Source organism: Rhagoletis zephyria, unplaced genomic scaffold (assembly GCF_001687245.7).
Source record: "Rhagoletis zephyria isolate East Lansing unplaced genomic scaffold, Rhagoletis_zephyria_1.1 Rzeph_scaffold_00032, whole genome shotgun sequence".
NCBI classification, from domain to species: domain Eukaryota; kingdom Metazoa; phylum Arthropoda; class Insecta; order Diptera; family Tephritidae; genus Rhagoletis; species Rhagoletis zephyria.
In genome coordinates, this window is record NW_016157116.1 from 357,418 (window position 1) to 376,016 (window position 18,599).

Below are 18,599 nucleotides of genomic sequence, written 5' to 3' on the forward strand. Positions count from 1 at the left end.
GCTTTTGTCCAGAGTTACTCCTAGATACTTCGTCTTTTCTGAGAACTCAATTTCTGTCCCTGCCAACGTGAATCTAGTCAAGTTGACTCCTTCTTTTGGTGAATGGGACAATGGTGGACTTCAGTGGGTTTATTGACCAGTCCTATACAGCACTTTACATCAGTCTTCAGTACATATACATACATATGTAGTTTATCACAACTTTGTAGTTCAGTTCAATTTAAATTAACTTTTAGGCACATTAAGTATACATATATGTATGTTAATGTTGTACATACTAGTATCGCAGAGTTTTCGAAGTTCGACATCTTTTTCCATACACTTTTAAATTTTGCTTGTCAACGATATTCACTCTTTTATGCGAATGACGATTTTGAAGTCTACCAACAAAATTTATATCGAATTGACAGGAAAACTTAAAACCAAATTTCTTCAGTAGCTTTCGAAATTATACGGAGAAATGAACCTCAAAAAATTTGCATGTATTTGTATGTATAGATGAGATGCCTAACGGTTCCTGACTGACTAATATGTTAAACATATACCAATTCAGACCGTAAAAATGTTTTTCGATTATATTCGTCTGAGAGCCTCTTGGAAGGTTAAAAACCAAATTCCCAACATCTACATAGACTCCTCTTCCTTTTCATCAGAATCGGTAGAAGTTAAGAAAGTACCTCGAAGGTGAGAACAAAATATAATATTTCCTTCTCTAGAGGCTGTTTTACACGGGTTTTTGTCAAGATGTTTGCATCGCACGATTGGGCTACCAGTTACACCAAATTTTATGTTGCTATTATGTGTTCTAAAGATGAAGCAAATCTGGTCATAAATAGGGGTTTTAACAGGGACGTGAACCGGTTTTGAACCGGAAAACCGCTTTTATCTATTAATTAACTGAACCATTAACCGAACTGAATTTTTCCACAAATGTTTGATCCGAACCGAAAACCGAACCACTTTCTTTAAAGGTTTAAAGGTTCGTTTCAACCAATTTTCTATAGATATATGTACCCACTTTTTTTCTTTTTGTTAAACATGGCCCATCTCACTTGACCCTTAACCTTGCGCGTTGTTGCACTTGACACTTGACATTTAAATTTTCGCGTTATTTCTTTGCTTTTCGAACCGTTGAACCGAACCGAAACCCCGGTTCAAAGACCAAAAAAACCGCTTTGACGAAACAATCCAAAAGTGCAACGGTTCGAACCGCTGAACCATACCGACCAAATTTTTCATCCTGTTCACTGCCCTGGTTTTTAATCCACTGCGCAACCTAACGGAAGACAAACACAATGATCCTTTTAAAAATCATTGCCCAAAATAACAATCATTCAATACGATTTTGAAATCTGGTAGAAAATGGTTCCCAATTGAATGATTCCTGTAATTTTATATGTATATAGATGTGGGTGTATCAAATTCCATTAGCTTATCATAAGTGGTTTCAGATATAAGTGATATGGAAATTGCATTTTGTATGGGAGGTGCCTTATCCCCCTTTCGAATACACACCACTTTTCGCCATAAGTTCGGTAATGATAACATATGCAGCTGTGTCAATCCCCTTCCGATGTAAGAATAGTTGTTTAGGCCTCCATGCTGAACCAAATAATTAAAAAATACCACCAGGGGGACCATGGATTCCCTCCCATACTACTGAAGTAATTGCCACAACATTATGACTTCCGCTTTCAATAATCTTTAATAGATCATGCCCAAGTAGAATTTTCACAGGAGAGGAAGAGATCTTTTATCATCCCTATCCACAAGTCTGGCAACATGTCGGAGGTCCAATCTGTAAAATATCTTGTATACCCAAATTATACGAAAAAATTGTATATGACAAGTTATTTTTCCTAATAACAGAACAAATATTACCGTATCTGCATGACTTCATAAAGGGTAGATCCACATCTTGAAATTTGGCCTTATTTTCCAACTTTGGTCTAAAGCACTTGAATTGAATGTGCTAACCAATGCGATGGTATATTCATTAGGGACCCTCTCTACAGCGGGCATTCCTCTAGGATTGAAATAATCCAGAAACGTTTTACCAGACATGCTATTCACCACCTGCACTGGGATGGTTACATGCCTACTTATAAAAGCAGATGACTCCTACTAGGGTAGGGCTGCCATAAACCTGAGCTCATCGATCAGGACACTTATTCAAATCTAAAACAATTGAATATGGTGCCAATGTATTCCTTATAAGTATATTTGCTTTGGTTCTGGAGCTGCATTATTTTGAAGTAATTTCTCATATTATAAGCAATGTAGTTATATTTATGGCACAACCCGTAGAGCTGAATGATTGATGATGATAAAAAATATAGTAAGGTAGAACCTGAGAGGCATTTTTAAAATTCTTGACATTTGCAAGCAATTTAGTATTAAAATTTGAAAATGAAACTCACACACACATTCTCGTTTTAAATCTCAAACAACAACAGCTTTGAACAATTTCTTTTTTATTCTAATTTTTTTATGATTTTATAACGCTGTCAAACTTGAAAAAAAAAACATTGCCGACGAATTGAGAGAAAATGTTTACCTTACCATGTGTGTTCATCTTGACATTTTTTATGAAACGTTTATGTTTTGAAGTTTTTTTTAATCATAAAAGAACAAATTTCTCTTGACTGTGACGTAACTTGGAAAAAGGTTTGGCGCCTTTAACGTGGTCTTGAATGCTTGCCTAATATTACGTTCAAATTGGCCCCATTTAACTTGTTAAATGAAAAAGAGCTTTTCGCAAAACACAATCGTTCACATTGAACACTTGGAGTTAATATATTCAAAATCAAGTCCTTGCGTTTCCATTTCATGATATGAAAGCATACGATTTTGTTAGAGGCTTAAACATGCTTAGTTTATAATAATAATAATATTTCCAACGGTTTTACCCTCCTTTTCCTCCCATCCGCATGAGGGGCGTAGTCGGCATGACGAACGGAACCATTATTTTAAATTTTTGCGCCGAGTCACGAAAGGCAGGAGTTTTTTAAGTGCCGAGATCTAAAACTGTTCAGCTACAGAACTAAATTCATCAGCTCATTTTATGTCTTTGAGTTAGTAATTCATTTATTGAGAGAGGACAGTATTGCTTTCTTAATGCTGAAAAGCGGATCTGATATACATATCAAACGTGCTGGAATGGGAGTTGAAATTCTGACATAAGCAACGGAATGGCTAGTGTAATTCGAAATTAGTTTTACACGTTTTCAACAATAAGGGACAAAAATGTCTTAATACACGAGAGGGAAAATTAAGGCTAACTTCACCCAGAAGAAGCGGACTTGAAATTGAGCCTGTCCGTAATTTAACCATAAAAATTCTATCGAGCATTTCCCTGCGACTGACAAGTGTAGGAAGGTTAATAAGTTTTAATCGGCTCGTATAAGGTGGAAGGTTATATTGAGAATGCCAACGGAAATTTATTAAAGAAAAAAGTAGGAATTGTGTTTCAATTGATTATATCTTGTCTGAGTAAATTTGATACCTTGGATTCCAAACCACCGAACTGTATTCCAGAATGTTGTAAGGGTTTTAGTGATATAAGGGTCACTAAATTCGTTTGACCATCGTTTCACAAATGCAAGTACACCTTTAGCCTTGTTGACTGTCACATTAATGTGAAGATTAAAATTACGTTTAGGATCCATTGTGATACCAAGGTCCACAAAATTGTATACTTGTTCCAAGTTATGGTTATCTATTGTATAAGAAAGTGGCTGGATATCTCTTCGCGAAAAGCCCATTACTTTACATTTTTCAAGATTTAGATGCAAACGATTTATATTACACCAGTTAGCTGGTTTAAGTCTGCTTGTTGCACAGGCTTTTCTTTAATTGGTACGTACGATTTATAAAGTTTCACATCATCTGCGTACATTAAACTTTTTTAAAATTGTATATCTGTAGAAATGTCGTTTACAAAAAGCAAGAACAGAATCGGGCCTAGGTGGCTACCCTGCAGGACTCTTGAAGTAACATCAATGACGTCAAAAATAGTATTTTTAAATACTACACTTTGTGATCTATCATAGAGGTATGAAGAGATCCAACATAGAAAATTAGGTTGAAGACCAAGAAGATCAAGTTTATAGATGAGCAACGAGCAACGACATACTTTGTCAAATGCTTTACTGAAGTCGGTATATATAACATCCACATTTTTGTTTTCACTAAACGCTTTTGAGATATAGGTTGTAAACTCAAGTAAATTTGTTGAAGTTGATTTGGCTTCGCAAAACCCATGTTGACAGTATGAAATGGTACAGGAGATAGAATGCGTCCACTGATTTGTAATAATTGCTTCAAATAATTTAGGAATTGCAGAGAGCTTAGCTATGCCCCGATAGTTCTCCACCGAGGACCTGCTACCGCTTTTGTGAAGCGGGGTTATGAACGATTCCTTCCATACAGTTGGAAAGATGCTTTCTTTAAGAGAAAAATTAAATAAGGCTGTTAACGGCTCATAGAAATGATCAGAATACAAGAAAACAAGTTGGGATCTGGTCAGGACCATAACTAAAAGACTGCTTTAAGGACTTCAGGTAAACTAATACATCATCGGGAGATATTATTGGGGTGTGTATTGAGTTAATTTGACTTAGTTTAAAAAGATAGTCAAAGTATGCTAGGGAGTTAATGGAATAATTGGATTTAAAAACTCTATTTATCGCTGCGGGCTACGGTTGCCAGACGTACTGATTGTGTCAGTACAGTACTGATTTTATTACTTTCGTCAATCAGTACGCTAATGTCCTGATTTTTCAAAATTTGTACTGATTTGTACTGAATTTTCAATTCGAAAAAAATACTTTATGATTTTCCTAAGGTTTTTACATAACGTTGCAACTTGCTTAAACTGCACTGTGAAAAGTAATACAACAAAAATATCAATAGTTTTATGGGCATATCGCTGGGTCGTTACGTACCAGTTGTGATAATGTAATGGAGCTTAAATTATCTAAAAGGAAGGCTGACTTTTTTTGTCGAGTTTTGTTAGTTATCTCGAAAATATCTCAGTCTAATAACAGCAAATTTGAATATTCGAATGGCTTTTGCCTATAACTTAAGCTGTCTTTAGATGAGGCGATTTTTTGGGAGGCAATAATCGCCTCCAAAAGTTGACTTTCTGTCTACTTTGGGCCCTGTCACACGGTCAGTATTTATTGACGTAATCCAAGTGTCGCGATATTTATTGACGGTGTAGCATGCAGTATTAATGGATCGTGATCCATATAGCAAAATTTCTAAAAATTTTGAAATCTGGATCGCGGATCGCAATACCGTCAATAAATATTGAACGTGTAGCACTTTCAAAACGCGATCCATACATTTCGTCAGTACATCTTTTACTCTCATAATGCGAACATCGGCTCTGCCTTCACTCTCGGGGCTTAAAATCTTTCAAAACAAATAGAACAAATTTTAATTAACATTGGAAACTTTAAAACAATTGTGGAATGCATTATCTGTAAATTATACGTACAAAATAAAAATATTTTCTTGCGTCATAATAAGCGTTCAGTACAAAAATTATGCAAATACTGACGCGATAAATATTGAACATGTAGCATTCGGGCGCGTTCCATCAATCCATCAATATGGATCGCGATCCAAATATCGTGATAATTACTGACCGTGTGACAGAGCCCTTTGAGGCAAGCGATTTTTGAATCACGATTTACACGAGCGATTTTTCTTGAGCAATGTTGAATCGCCTAGTCTTTCCATGAGGAAATATAGAGGAAGTCCTTAAAAATTGGTACTTTTCCACAGTTTGAAAAAATATGTAATTTGGTTTTTTTTCAATACCACACTCAAACGAAGTAAATGTCAGGATCTTAAGTATAAAGTTTGCTTCCTTGCGCAAAGAGAGAGAGGCTTCTAATTAAAATTTTTGAAACTGAACTTCACATTAAAAGTAACTTTAAAATTAAATGTATAGAATTCTTTGACTATTTAGTCATGAATGGAAATGATCTCATTATTACTATTCAAAAATGTCATAAATATAAAATAATTTATTGGCTTTTGTGTACAATGATGTTTACACTCATGTTGAAATGAATAACATTTTTATTTTTTATGAACTATGTATATTTTAATTATATAACCAAATATTGTTAAAAATAAGTACACTGGCGTTTTAAAGTATTATCTATTACTTACATTCATAATTTCGCTTTGAAGAAAAGTGTACTGAAAAGTACTGATTTTTCAGCATGAAAAAGTCTAACGTACTGATTTCGCGCATAAAAAATCTGGCAACCCTACTGCGGGCGATGAGGCATGATGAGAAGCAACTAATTATCTCATTGGCCTCTTTTTTGGTGAAGCGNATAACAGCAAATTTGAATATTCGAATGGCTTTTGCCTATAACTTAAGCTGTCTTTAGATGAGGCGATTTTTTGGGAGGCAATAATCGCCTCCAAAAGTTGACTTTCTGTCTACTTTGGGCCCTGTCACACGGTCAGTATTTATTGACGTAATCCAAGTGTCGCGATATTTATTGACGGTGTAGCATGCAGTATTAATGGATCGTGATCCATATAGCAAAATTTCTAAAAATTTTGAAATCTGGATCGCGGATCGCAATACCGTCAATAAATATTGAACGTGTAGCACTTTCAAAACGCGATCCATACATTTCGTCAGTACATCTTTTACTCTCATAATGCGAACATCGGCTCTGCCTTCACTCTCGGGGCTTAAAATCTTTCAAAACAAATAGAACAAATTTTAATTAACATTGGAAACTTTAAAACAATTGTGGAATGCATTATCTGTAAATTATACGTACAAAATAAAAATATTTTCTTGCGTCATAATAAGCGTTCAGTACAAAAATTATGCAAATACTGACGCGATAAATATTGAACATGTAGCATTCGGGCGCGTTCCATCAATCCATCAATATGGATCGCGATCCAAATATCGTGATAATTACTGACCGTGTGACAGAGCCCTTTGAGGCAAGCGATTTTTGAATCACGATTTACACGAGCGATTTTTCTTGAGCAATGTTGAATCGCCTAGTCTTTCCATGAGGAAATATAGAGGAAGTCCTTAAAAATTGGTACTTTTCCACAGTTTGAAAAAATATGTAATTTGGTTTTTTTTCAATACCACACTCAAACGAAGTAAATGTCAGGATCTTAAGTATAAAGTTTGCTTCCTTGCGCAAAGAGAGAGAGGCTTCTAATTAAAATTTTTGAAACTGAACTTCACATTAAAAGTAACTTTAAAATTAAATGTATAGAATTCTTTGACTATTTAGTCATGAATGGAAATGATCTCATTATTACTATTCAAAAATGTCATAAATATAAAATAATTTATTGGCTTTTGTGTACAATGATGTTTACACTCATGTTGAAATGAATAACATTTTTATTTTTTATGAACTATGTATATTTTAATTATATAACCAAATATTGTTAAAAATAAGTACACTGGCGTTTTAAAGTATTATCTATTACTTACATTCATAATTTCGCTTTGAAGAAAAGTGTACTGAAAAGTACTGATTTTTCAGCATGAAAAAGTCTAACGTACTGATTTCGCGCATAAAAAATCTGGCAACCCTACTGCGGGCGATGAGGCATGATGAGAAGCAACTAATTATCTCATTGGCCTCTTTTTTGGTGAAGCGGAAAGCTTTCTGATACAACTCTGCGCTGAACTGGTTTTCAAACGAGTTGAATGGTTTAACTGGTTAAACTTTCCAACAACAATTGCATGCGATTTAGCTTGTTTACGAACACGTTTTGTTCATTTAACTGTTTTAAGCGCATTTAACATATTAAATATTACCACCATTAGCAAATTTCCACATATCCTACAATAGGCTTTATGATAATTTTTTTCATTTTGTATATGCATAACCAGAAGATAATTTAGGTAGGCTATCTTACGTGGAGCCATTCTGAAAGACTTACCCAACAAGTTCTAAAAAAAGTGCTTCCCTGCATGCCTCCTGGAAAGGGTTTTACTATTTACACGAATATACTAAAGTAGGGATGGGCGGCAGAACTGCTCGCGCGCAGCAGCGCGGGCAAGCAGGTGCTTGATGCGGGGAAAAAATTTAAAACCGAAAGGGTAAGCAATAGCCGTGTACGTGTATTAACCCATTTTATGCAATGTATATTGCCAAAGGCTATTATTATATTCCCCTCTTTGTTTATAGAGGAACAATTTCTAACTATATTTGTAGTCTATTTATTAAAAATTAATTCAACACCATGGAATGCGGACCAATTAAATTTTTTTATTATTAATAAATCAATGAAGTTTAAATTGATTATACATATGTAAAAAATAGTATGTGCAAATTCATACTGGCGAACAATAACGTGTTAACAATCTTGCTTCTGTTCGTAAATAAGAGAGCCGAACGCTGCTACTTGGCTCAGTCGGTAGAAAACCGTCATATAAAAAGGTTGTTTTGCGCATGATTGTCCTTTTTTCCAAGCAAATTTCTAACGAAAACTTATCTGCGCAAGAACAACCCCCGCCTTTGAAAATGTGTGACCAACTGAACGCTGACAATGCAAAAGTGAATTACAAAACAGCTAATATGCGCGCATGCAAGTCGGTACTCACCACCAGTGTTGCCATTTCTGTTTCTGCCGTCCCGCAAGATTAATAAACAAAAATCGCTAGAATCCTGCTAAATCATTTAAATTCTGTAAACTCTTATGAAATTAGCAGTTAAACTTTATTTGATAAAATTAGAGATCATATGTTTATAAAAAACCATCATTTTTTTGACAAAAACAAAATTGGAACTTCGTTATATGGTTATATAACCAGTGATGGGATTTTGTGGCATTGAATAAAGTATAAAAATTGGTCATAAGAATGTCGTCTTCGTTTTCGTGACTGTTGAGCTCGTTGGAGTTTGTAAAATGTAGTCAATGCAAAACTTATTTGCACTTTTATGTCCATACCTGCAATTACAAAAAAAAATAATAAAGCATTTGCACAAGTGCTGTCAAATTAAATATACTCCTTTGATTTAATCAAAATGTATATACATACACTTCACTTTGCATCGTTAAAAATTAAAATCTTCAAATCATCAAAAATACATATATAGATATGCATACATGCAGTTTTTTTCAAGTTAGCTGAGCCGAAGATACCTAAAAATATTCGACAACTATATAATAATATTAGAATACCTTTCCCGCCATGTGCAGTGCTTATTTAGTGCATTTTATTCTGGATACGAAAATCATTTGTTACACATAAGTATGTATGATGTTTTGATTTGTCCCAAGTTTTGGTGCTTTTAGGAAAGTTGGCAGCCATGGGGTCTCCCCCAGGCATAATTACCTCACCTCACCTAGCCAACGGTTTGCACATTATACCCATCGCTATACTAAAGTATATGGGTAATTCTCACAAACTTCGAATTTTTTTGTGATTTTTTTTTAAATCGTGAGCACATGTCTGAAATTTTTAGTATACGTTCCTTTAGCTGCTAGAATGCAACATCCAATGTGGTTCAACGTTTTAAAGCAATGCACCATACGTTTTTAACGTTTTTACGCGCTTTTTTTTGGAAATCGAAATGGGCGTAATTTTAATCCGATTTTGAAAATTTTCAGAATATAGCTTTTTTATGCCAAGGTACAAATTGATAAATCGGTTACCGAGATACACATACAGTGAACCAAATAAAACCGGGACGCAGCATTTTAGTAAGTTTTGGCTATTTTTTCTTATTTTGTTTAATGTTTATTATTTTTTTATATATAGCTGATTGCTTAACAAACACGATATAAATCCAAATTTCAAACTTTGTGCAAAAATTATGAAAAATATGCAAAGTATGACCAAAATTTCTATTTTATTGATCAGCATTTTTAGACAAAATTTTGGTATTTGTAGCCCATTAAATTTTAGCAAGAAAATTGCAAATTTTTAATATCTTGGACTTACCGTTGATTTTTGGCAATTTTTTTTATTGACGTTGCTCCGCAGTTTCTCATGTAAAAAAAATTTCCGAACATAAACTGCCAAAAATTAACGGTAAGTCCTAGCATCTACAGCCCAAGCTCTTTCATTTGATACCTCATTTTCGAAAATCGATCGAACGGAGCAGATTTGGTGACATGGACAAAAAATGGCTTTGGGTATTATACATATTGGTTTTTTTTGGGCTTTTCTTATTTCTTTTTCGCTCTATAGTTCAATAGTATATTGTACAATAGAGAACACACGTACTTGGCTAAATTTTCTAATTGCAGACGATGTGCTAGTAAAAAATATGCGTGCACGCATCGTAACCTTTTAAAGAAGTTTTTTTTTTTAACTATCTTCTACTGAGAGCACATAAGCCTGCCATGTCTAGATTTATTCCTTTTACGCTCCAGAACACTGTAACAGTTGTCCGATAACAGTTTTAAGTACGCACCAGCTACAATATACTGTAAAATCCGCGAGTATCAGAATTAAAATAAATATAGTTTAAAAAAACTAAAAAACACGCTTTTAAAGCATATCCAACTAAAAAGTAAAATNCGCTTTTAAAGCATATCAAACTAAAAAGTAAAAAATAATTCTTAATATAAGTTGAAAATAATAATGAACAAAAAATACTAGTATTATTGTGAAAAAGCGTGGGGCGCTCTTTGCCATATTTTTCGTCTATCGAGCAACCCACACTTTTTCACAATAATACTAGTATTTTTTGTTCATTATTATTTTCAACTTATATTAAGAATTATTTTTTACTTTTTAGTTTGATATGCTTTAAAAGCGTGTTTTTTAGTTTTTTTAAACTATATTTATTTTTAATTTTTTGTTCGATTTATTGTTAAAAANATACATACATACATACATACATACATACATACATACATACATACATACATACATACATACATACATACATACATACATACATACATACATACATACATACATACATACATACATACATACATACATACATACATACATACATACATACATACATACATACATACATACATACATACATACATACATACATACATACATACATACATACATACATACATACATACATACATACATACATACATACATACATACATACATACATACATACATACATACATACATACATACATACATACATACATACATACATACATACATACATACATACATACATACATACATACATACATACATACATACATACATACATACATACATACATACACACATACAAACGGAAAGCAAGTAGACGGTACGCATGCGCAGACAGCGTAGTTGTCTCACTTGCTTTCACACAGAGACTGTGTGAGGAAATTATTTAATCCTGGCGATCCTAATCAGGATAATGAGATAAATTTATTAAAATATTATGTTGTCTCTGATTCTTGATAAGTGTACAAAGCTTGAATTAAATCTGTCCGTTTAAAGTGGGTCAAAATCGAGTCCAAAGGAGTCGGTTACAAACATACATACATACAAACATACCGGTGAAGCTAATAAAAGGGTGTTAAAAAAGAGTCACGCCACTTTGACTCTTCATAACTTCTTTTCTACTGCAAGCACATACTTCTAACGATCTGCATTCGATTCTCCTCTCCAAATACTACCAGTTCATTATAAACTCAAGCATGAGCAATCACCAAGTTTTGCAACGTAAAAATAAAAAACTAACAGGAGAGTCACACTGATATGTGTTAATAAACCAGCGAAAATAATGTGTCTGAATAAAAACTGTCGGGTCATGCGAAAGTTCGAACTAATTGAGAATTGCCCATATCTATACTAATATATATATTTTTTTAGTGTTCGCAAAGCTCGAGAACGGCTGAACCGATTTTTTTGACACTTCAGACACCTGCCGCACGTGTCCCAAGGATGGTTTTAGGCTAAAAAAATTCTATATGTAAAGGGGGCGTGGCATCTCCAATACAAACCGAATTTTTTCATACTCCATATCTCTGGAAGTGTTCATGGTAGAGTTCTGGAACTCCGTATGGAGATATACGAAATCAATCGCATACTCTTGGAGAAAAATTAAGGCTATTGGAAAAGGGGGCGTGGCACCTCCCATACAAACCGAATTTCTCATGCTACATATCACTGAAAGTACTCGTGGTTGAGTTCCAGGCACTTCACGTTCATTAGTTCTGGAACTGGAAAAATTAGAGCTATTGGAAAAGGGGGGCGTGGCACCTCCCATACAAACCAAATTTTTCATACTACCTATCTGGAAGTGTTCATGGCAGAGTTCTGGAACTTTATATGGAGCTATACGAAATCAATCGCATACTCTTGGAGAAAAACTTAAGCAATTGGAAAAGGAGACGTGGTACCTCCAATACAAAACCAATTTTACATGCTGCATATCTCTGGAAGTATCGATATATATAAAATCAATAGCATACTCTTGGAGAAAAATTGGAGCCGTTGTAAAAAGGGGTGTGGCACCTCCCATACAAACCGAATTTTTCATACTGCATATCTCTGGAAGTGTTTATGGTAGAGTTCTGAAGTTTGGTATGGAGTATAAGAAATAAATTGCATAATCCTGAAGAAAAATTGGAGCTATTGGAAAAGGGGGCGTGGCGCCTCCCATACATACCGAATTTTTCATACTGCATATCTCTGGAAATGTCCATGGTAGAGTATTGGAACTTAGTATGGAGATATATGAAATCAATCGCATACTCATGAAGAAAAATGGGAGCTATTGGAAAAGGGGGCGTGGCACCTCCCATACAAACCGAATTTTTATACTGCATATCTCTGAAAGTACTCATGGTACAGCAGTGGAATTTCCTACGGAGATATGTATGTACAGCCAATCAAAATTTGGGCTATTTGAAAAGGGGGCGTGATGCCTACAAACGTACCGACTTTTAGCTATGCTTGAATGTATTTGTAATTCTTCTGTAGGTGTGTTTGTGAGTGAAATCCTCCTATATGGTTGTACGGATGGTTTAGTTTCCCAATTAAATCCGCCAGTTGGCGCTGTCGTTGAGTTATTACTAAAAATCTTATTTATGATCCGATTTGGGTAATATTTTAAATATGTATTGGTAATGGTAAGAGCAATACTATTGCAAAAACGTGCTGCCAAGTGGCTTTAGAATCGAGTTATTACTAAAAATAGCCAAGTGAGAAAAGGTGCCGTGAAAGTCAGATTAAATCGACCAGTTGCACCATTGAGTATATCGAACTCTGTTGTGTTACGATTGGCCCAATGGATGTGATTTTCCAATATTAATATGCTTTTAAGCTTTTAAGGTATTTCGTCTGAAATAAGTATGTGTATTAGAGTGGTTCAAAACATTTTTTTTTTCGAAATTCATAATCCCTACCTCAAATTATTGTTATTTGTGATAAAATTTGAATTTTGAAAAGCTGCCTTCAGATTCCTAATTAGCAACCCCAGAAACCCCCTGGTAACAAGTTCCTACCCATGACAATGCGTAAATCGTTCAGTATCAACGTTTTAATTTTACTAGTGTCTTTTCGAGAGCGTATTTTCGGGGACTAGGTCCATTCTAACTGTCCAAGACATGTGTGTAGTTAAGGGAACGTTCCCCAATAATGCCAGAGTAATTATATGTAAAACCACATTTTTAGCTGCATTTTAACATGTCAAGAAAATAAAAAAAATTAGAATATCAGTGTGTCTCTTTTTTTTATCACAAATAACAATATACGCTACAATGCATTTCCAAAAATAGTGTTTTTATGAACCACTCTAATATGTATATTGCATTTCTGTAGGACAATGATCCGCACCCATTTTAAAATTGCCACCAACTATACTGTAAAGCTTCCAGGACAGATTCACCATAGAACCGGGTCATTGTTGCCGTCATGGAGTGAAGAGGAAAAAATTATTCAAATTTATTTCGATTTGCGAATAACCGTGCAATGAAATGCTGCACAGTTGGAAAATTTCAAGAACTTCTTCACGCATATAACACTTTCCTTAGGTTATTTAAAGCGGCAAATGACCACCAAACCTTAACCTTAGCAGATGAATGTGCCAATGAAAATCGTAAACGTGAATTGTTGGTGGAAATTGCATTGCAAATCAAATTCAATTAGTATTTTGAGACTCAGTTAAACATATTTGATATGAACCTTAAATAAATAAATTCATTGAAAAAGTATGATTTTTATGAATTAAAAGCACAACTTTAAAAGGACTTCTCCAAACGACCTTATAAAGTACGTCCTACAAAAGCCCTTCGAAAGCGAAAGCAGAAGCTCTTCAATTTGTGCCACTCCATACAAAAAAGAAAGGAGAAAGGAATAACTTTCAGAGAGGCCTTTTGGAAGAGATTTTAGTATATATGACCCCTCAGCCGTGTACCTGTTCCACTTTTTTTTTGGAATTCGCCTGAAGATAAAAAGTAAGATTTTAACAAAATAAACTAAACAGAAAGAAGGTAAACTCATCAGATATTGTTCAACGGGCAAGGAAAAACATTTCGTTATCGATTTTTGATTACAAATAATAGAAACCGTAACCTTTTTACATAGAAAAGATCTGCTGAAACTGAATTGAAATTGAACGTAATAAACTATTTTATACTTCAATTCGACTAATAAGCACTATTTTTACAATTCGATAATGAAATATGTACTTGTAGCGATTCTACAGTATGTGGCAACTTAACTTATAATTATCACTTATGAAAATTAGCAACCCTGAATATTTTAGTATGTAACATAAAAAGCAACCTTAAACTAAGAAGAGGAAATAAAGAAAATTTTCAATTGGCTTTTTGCTAATCATCGGTGAAAAACGTGGTTCTTCTTATTTTAACATAAAATTAGCAAAACCAGCTAAATTGGTGACCCCGACGACTAATTTTCGCAACGCATTATCCTTTCGTAAAAATGGCCGAGAACGAAGTAACACCGTCTCCACATCAAACAACTGCGCCAAGCGATGTCCAGCAAAAACCTTCCAACAGCGACTACCTGCTTAACCAAGAAAGCAATGGTATTTTCGTTAATAAAGTCAGCGTTAAAATACCCCCCATTCTGGGCTGAGCGACCAGAGATTTGGTTCGCGCAAGTAGAAGTCCAGTTTTGCTTTGCTGGAATCTCATCGGACATAACCAAATTTAGCACTGTGATCGCATCCATTGAATCTCACATATTAGCGCAAATTACGGAGGCAGTGCTACAACCACCAGCAGAAGGAAAATACGAAAACTTAAAAAAGTGCATCATCGACCTGTTCAGCGAAAGCGAAGAGAAAAAGATGAAACAACTTTTATCTGAATGCGACCTAGGCTAGGTTATGTTATACAACTTTTACGGGAGCTGAGTGGTCTCGCCCGAGACAGAGTAAGCAACGAGTTTCTCAAATCCCTTTGGCTTCAGCGTTTGCCCCCGCAAACTCGCGCTATCCTTCAGGCATCCACATCTGAACTTTCCGAACTTGCCAAATTAGCTGACAAAATCATGGAAGTCAGCGATCACAACCACGTGGCAATGGCAACGAGGTTAGAAACACAGGGTGAGCCTACAAGTGAATCCAGCCGTATTGAGCGAATAGAGAGGCAGCTCGATCAACTGCAGCGTAAACAATCTACGCCAGCTGCAAAACGGCCTTCTTCAAAATTTACAACGAAAAAATCAGCTCCTGGTGAATTCTGCTGGTTCCATACGTAATCCGCCGCAATGCACAAAAATGTTGCGCCCCTTGCGGTTTCAATTCGAAGTCAAAAAACTAATGGGGAAGTCAGACCGCCTGCTGTCTACGTTCGGCAAACCCGTAAGCAACATTGCACGCATCGCAATCACGGACAGCCACACCAAACTTAAATTCATAATTGACACCGGGGCCGATGTATCCGTTACACCAGTTCGACCAAGTGACAAATGTGGGAAAGCAGTAAACCTTCAATTATACGCAGCGAATGGCACGCCAATCAAAACGTACGGCGAACGACGCATGAGCCTATCCTTAGGTTCGGGAAAAAAACTTTGAGTCGACCTTCATCATAGCAGACGTCTCAGCATACATCATCGGTTTAGACTTTTTACGTAAATTCAATTTACTCGTGGATCCAGTACGCAACATGCTTCACGACCGAACGACGCTTAACGAAGCTAAAGGTCATGCTATCCACGCGAACATATCATCAGTTGTAACTTTCAAGGCGCCAGATAAATACACTAGTCTGCTAGAAGTTCTAAGAGTTAAGTATACTTAACAACGCGACGAAATGCACATCATCGAAAGTAACACACCACATAGTTACAACCGGTCCAGCAGTTTTCGCACGACCTCGCCGTCTCACAGGCGAAAATCTAGATGCAGCAAAGCATGAGTTTCAGTACATGCTAGATCGGGGAATTTGTACGCCGTCGAACAGCAAATGGGCTAGTCCCCAGCACATGATGCGCAAGGCCAATGACGACTGGAGACCGTGTGGGGACTACCGGTCGCTCAACGCTGTAACAACCGCCGACCGATACCCCATACCATTTTTACACGATGTCACGCATATATTGCATGGGAAATCTGTTTTTTCGGTAATAGATTTACAACGTGCTTACAATAAGTTCCCTGTCGAGCCAAAAGATGTTCCTAAAACGGCATTTACGACGCCGTTCGGACTCTTCGAGTTTCACTTCATGACTTTTGGCTTACGAAACGCAAGGCAGACGTTTCAGCGGCACATTCACGACGTGTTGCAAGGAATCGATTTCGCATATATAGACGACATCCTCGTGGCTTCTGCGAATCCAATCGCACACGAAAAACATTTTCGGGAAATTTTCGAACGTTTAAAGAAGAATCATTTGGCCATTAATGCCAGCAAATGCCAATTTGGCAAAAGTCAAGTTAACTTCCTCGGCCACGCCATCAGTGTGGAAAGGCTCAGACCCATGGATATAAAGGTAGAGGCGATTCGCAAGTTTCCGAATCCAACTGTGGCCAAAGATCTGAAACGTTTTCTTGGAATGCTCAATTTTTATCGCCCCATTTTGCCCAACGCTGTGAGCAACCAACGAAATTTGCAAGATTTAATAAAGGGAAACATCAAACACGACAAAATCGTCATAAACTGGAACGAGGAAGCCAACGAAGTATTTACGGCTTGGAAAGATGAACTGGCCAACGCTACTCTCCTGAGTCACATATCCCCGATTGCGCAACCTACTCTAACGACCGATGCCTCGAACAACGCAGTGGGCCCGTAGTTCATCAAATCATCGGTGATGTACACCAGCAGCTCGGATTCGACTCAAAGCGGCTAACGTCAGCGTAAACAAAATATTCAACGCATGATCGGGAGTTGGTTGTGGTCTACCAAGCTATTCAGCATTTTCGCCACATACTAGAAGGTAGGCAATTCGTAATTTACACTGATCATAAATCCTTAATTTACGCCTCCACACAAACCGTAAACGATGCACGTCCTCGAGAGCCCGCCAGCTAGATTTTATTTCCAAATTTTCTACCGACATAAGGCATTTGCCTGGGCATGAATCACGTAACTTTAAAACGATAGTCGCTCAAACGATACTGACAAAACGACCTCGTAAAAACACTGATTTATGCATTTGTGTTGCTGTTACATATTACTGTTACTGTTACTTGAAGCAAAACTAGAATCGAGTTGACAATATCACACAAACGATCAAACAATTTTTGGTTTTCATGAAGCAACACAATCTCGACACGATATCGTTCAGACGATTGTCGTCATACGTGATTCATGCCCTGGTAAAGAGAACGACGTTGCCGACTTATTATCGCGAGTTCAGACGATGGGCGCGCTAGACTTCGATGTCATCGCGAAGGCACAGTGCTCAGACGAGGAACTGAAGGAATATCTCAATTCATCAAATTCATCACTACAGCTGAAGAAAATTACTACACCCAACAGCTCCGCAGTCGTGATCTGCGACGCAAAACAAGCTAGGTTACGGCCGATTGTACCAAGCAGCCTACATCAACAGGTAATCGCAAAATTGCACAGCCTCGCACATCCAGGACGTAAAGCTTCGCCAGAAAAATAAAGTTCAATGCCATACAAAAGCTCCTCTTGGTGATTACAACAAAGCGGATAGCCGATTTGAACATATCCACTTGGATATCATAGGGCCCCTGCCGACATGGAATAATAACCGATACTGTCTTACCTGTGTAGACCGATTTTCTTGGTGGCCAGCCGCGATACCCATCCCGGATTTGTCCGCAGAAACGATTGCACGCGCCTTAATTGAGGGATGGAATGCACATTTCGGCGTACCCGTACAGATCACAACCGACTTAGGTCTGCAGTTCGAGTCGACAGTTTTCGGCGAACTAATGCGTATCATGGGGATACGACACTTTAAAACAACGGCTTATCATCCACAAGCCACTGGTATGATAGAGCGCTGGCATAGAACGCTTAAGGCCGCTATAAAGTGCTACAAAACGAAGGATTGGTGCGCAGTTCTCCCACTTGTCCTACTGGGCTTGCGAACCGCCATCAAACAAGATCTTCGAGCAAGTCCCTCTGATATGCTTTTTAGAACGCAATTACGGGTACCAGGCGAATTTCTTTGTCCTAGCGAAAGTAAGCTAAACGAAACAGAA

The 18,599-nt window shown here is 36.5% G+C and overlaps 1 protein-coding gene across 5 annotated transcripts in view; it reads left to right on the plus strand.

Moving 5' to 3' along the window:
- PMCA (plasma membrane calcium-transporting ATPase 3) overlaps nucleotides 1-18,599 on the plus strand; it is a 669,337-nt gene that overhangs the window by 215,935 nt on the left and 434,803 nt on the right. Inside the window, exon 1 of one of the 5 annotated variants that reach the window (XM_017617966.1) lies at nucleotides 9,652-9,723. The exons of the other annotated variants lie outside the window; for them this stretch is intronic. The gene's annotated coding sequence lies outside the window, so the exon portion shown is untranslated. Of the gene's footprint in view, nucleotides 1-9,651; nucleotides 9,724-18,599 lie in introns of those variants that run through there. 5 annotated transcript variants of the gene reach the window in all.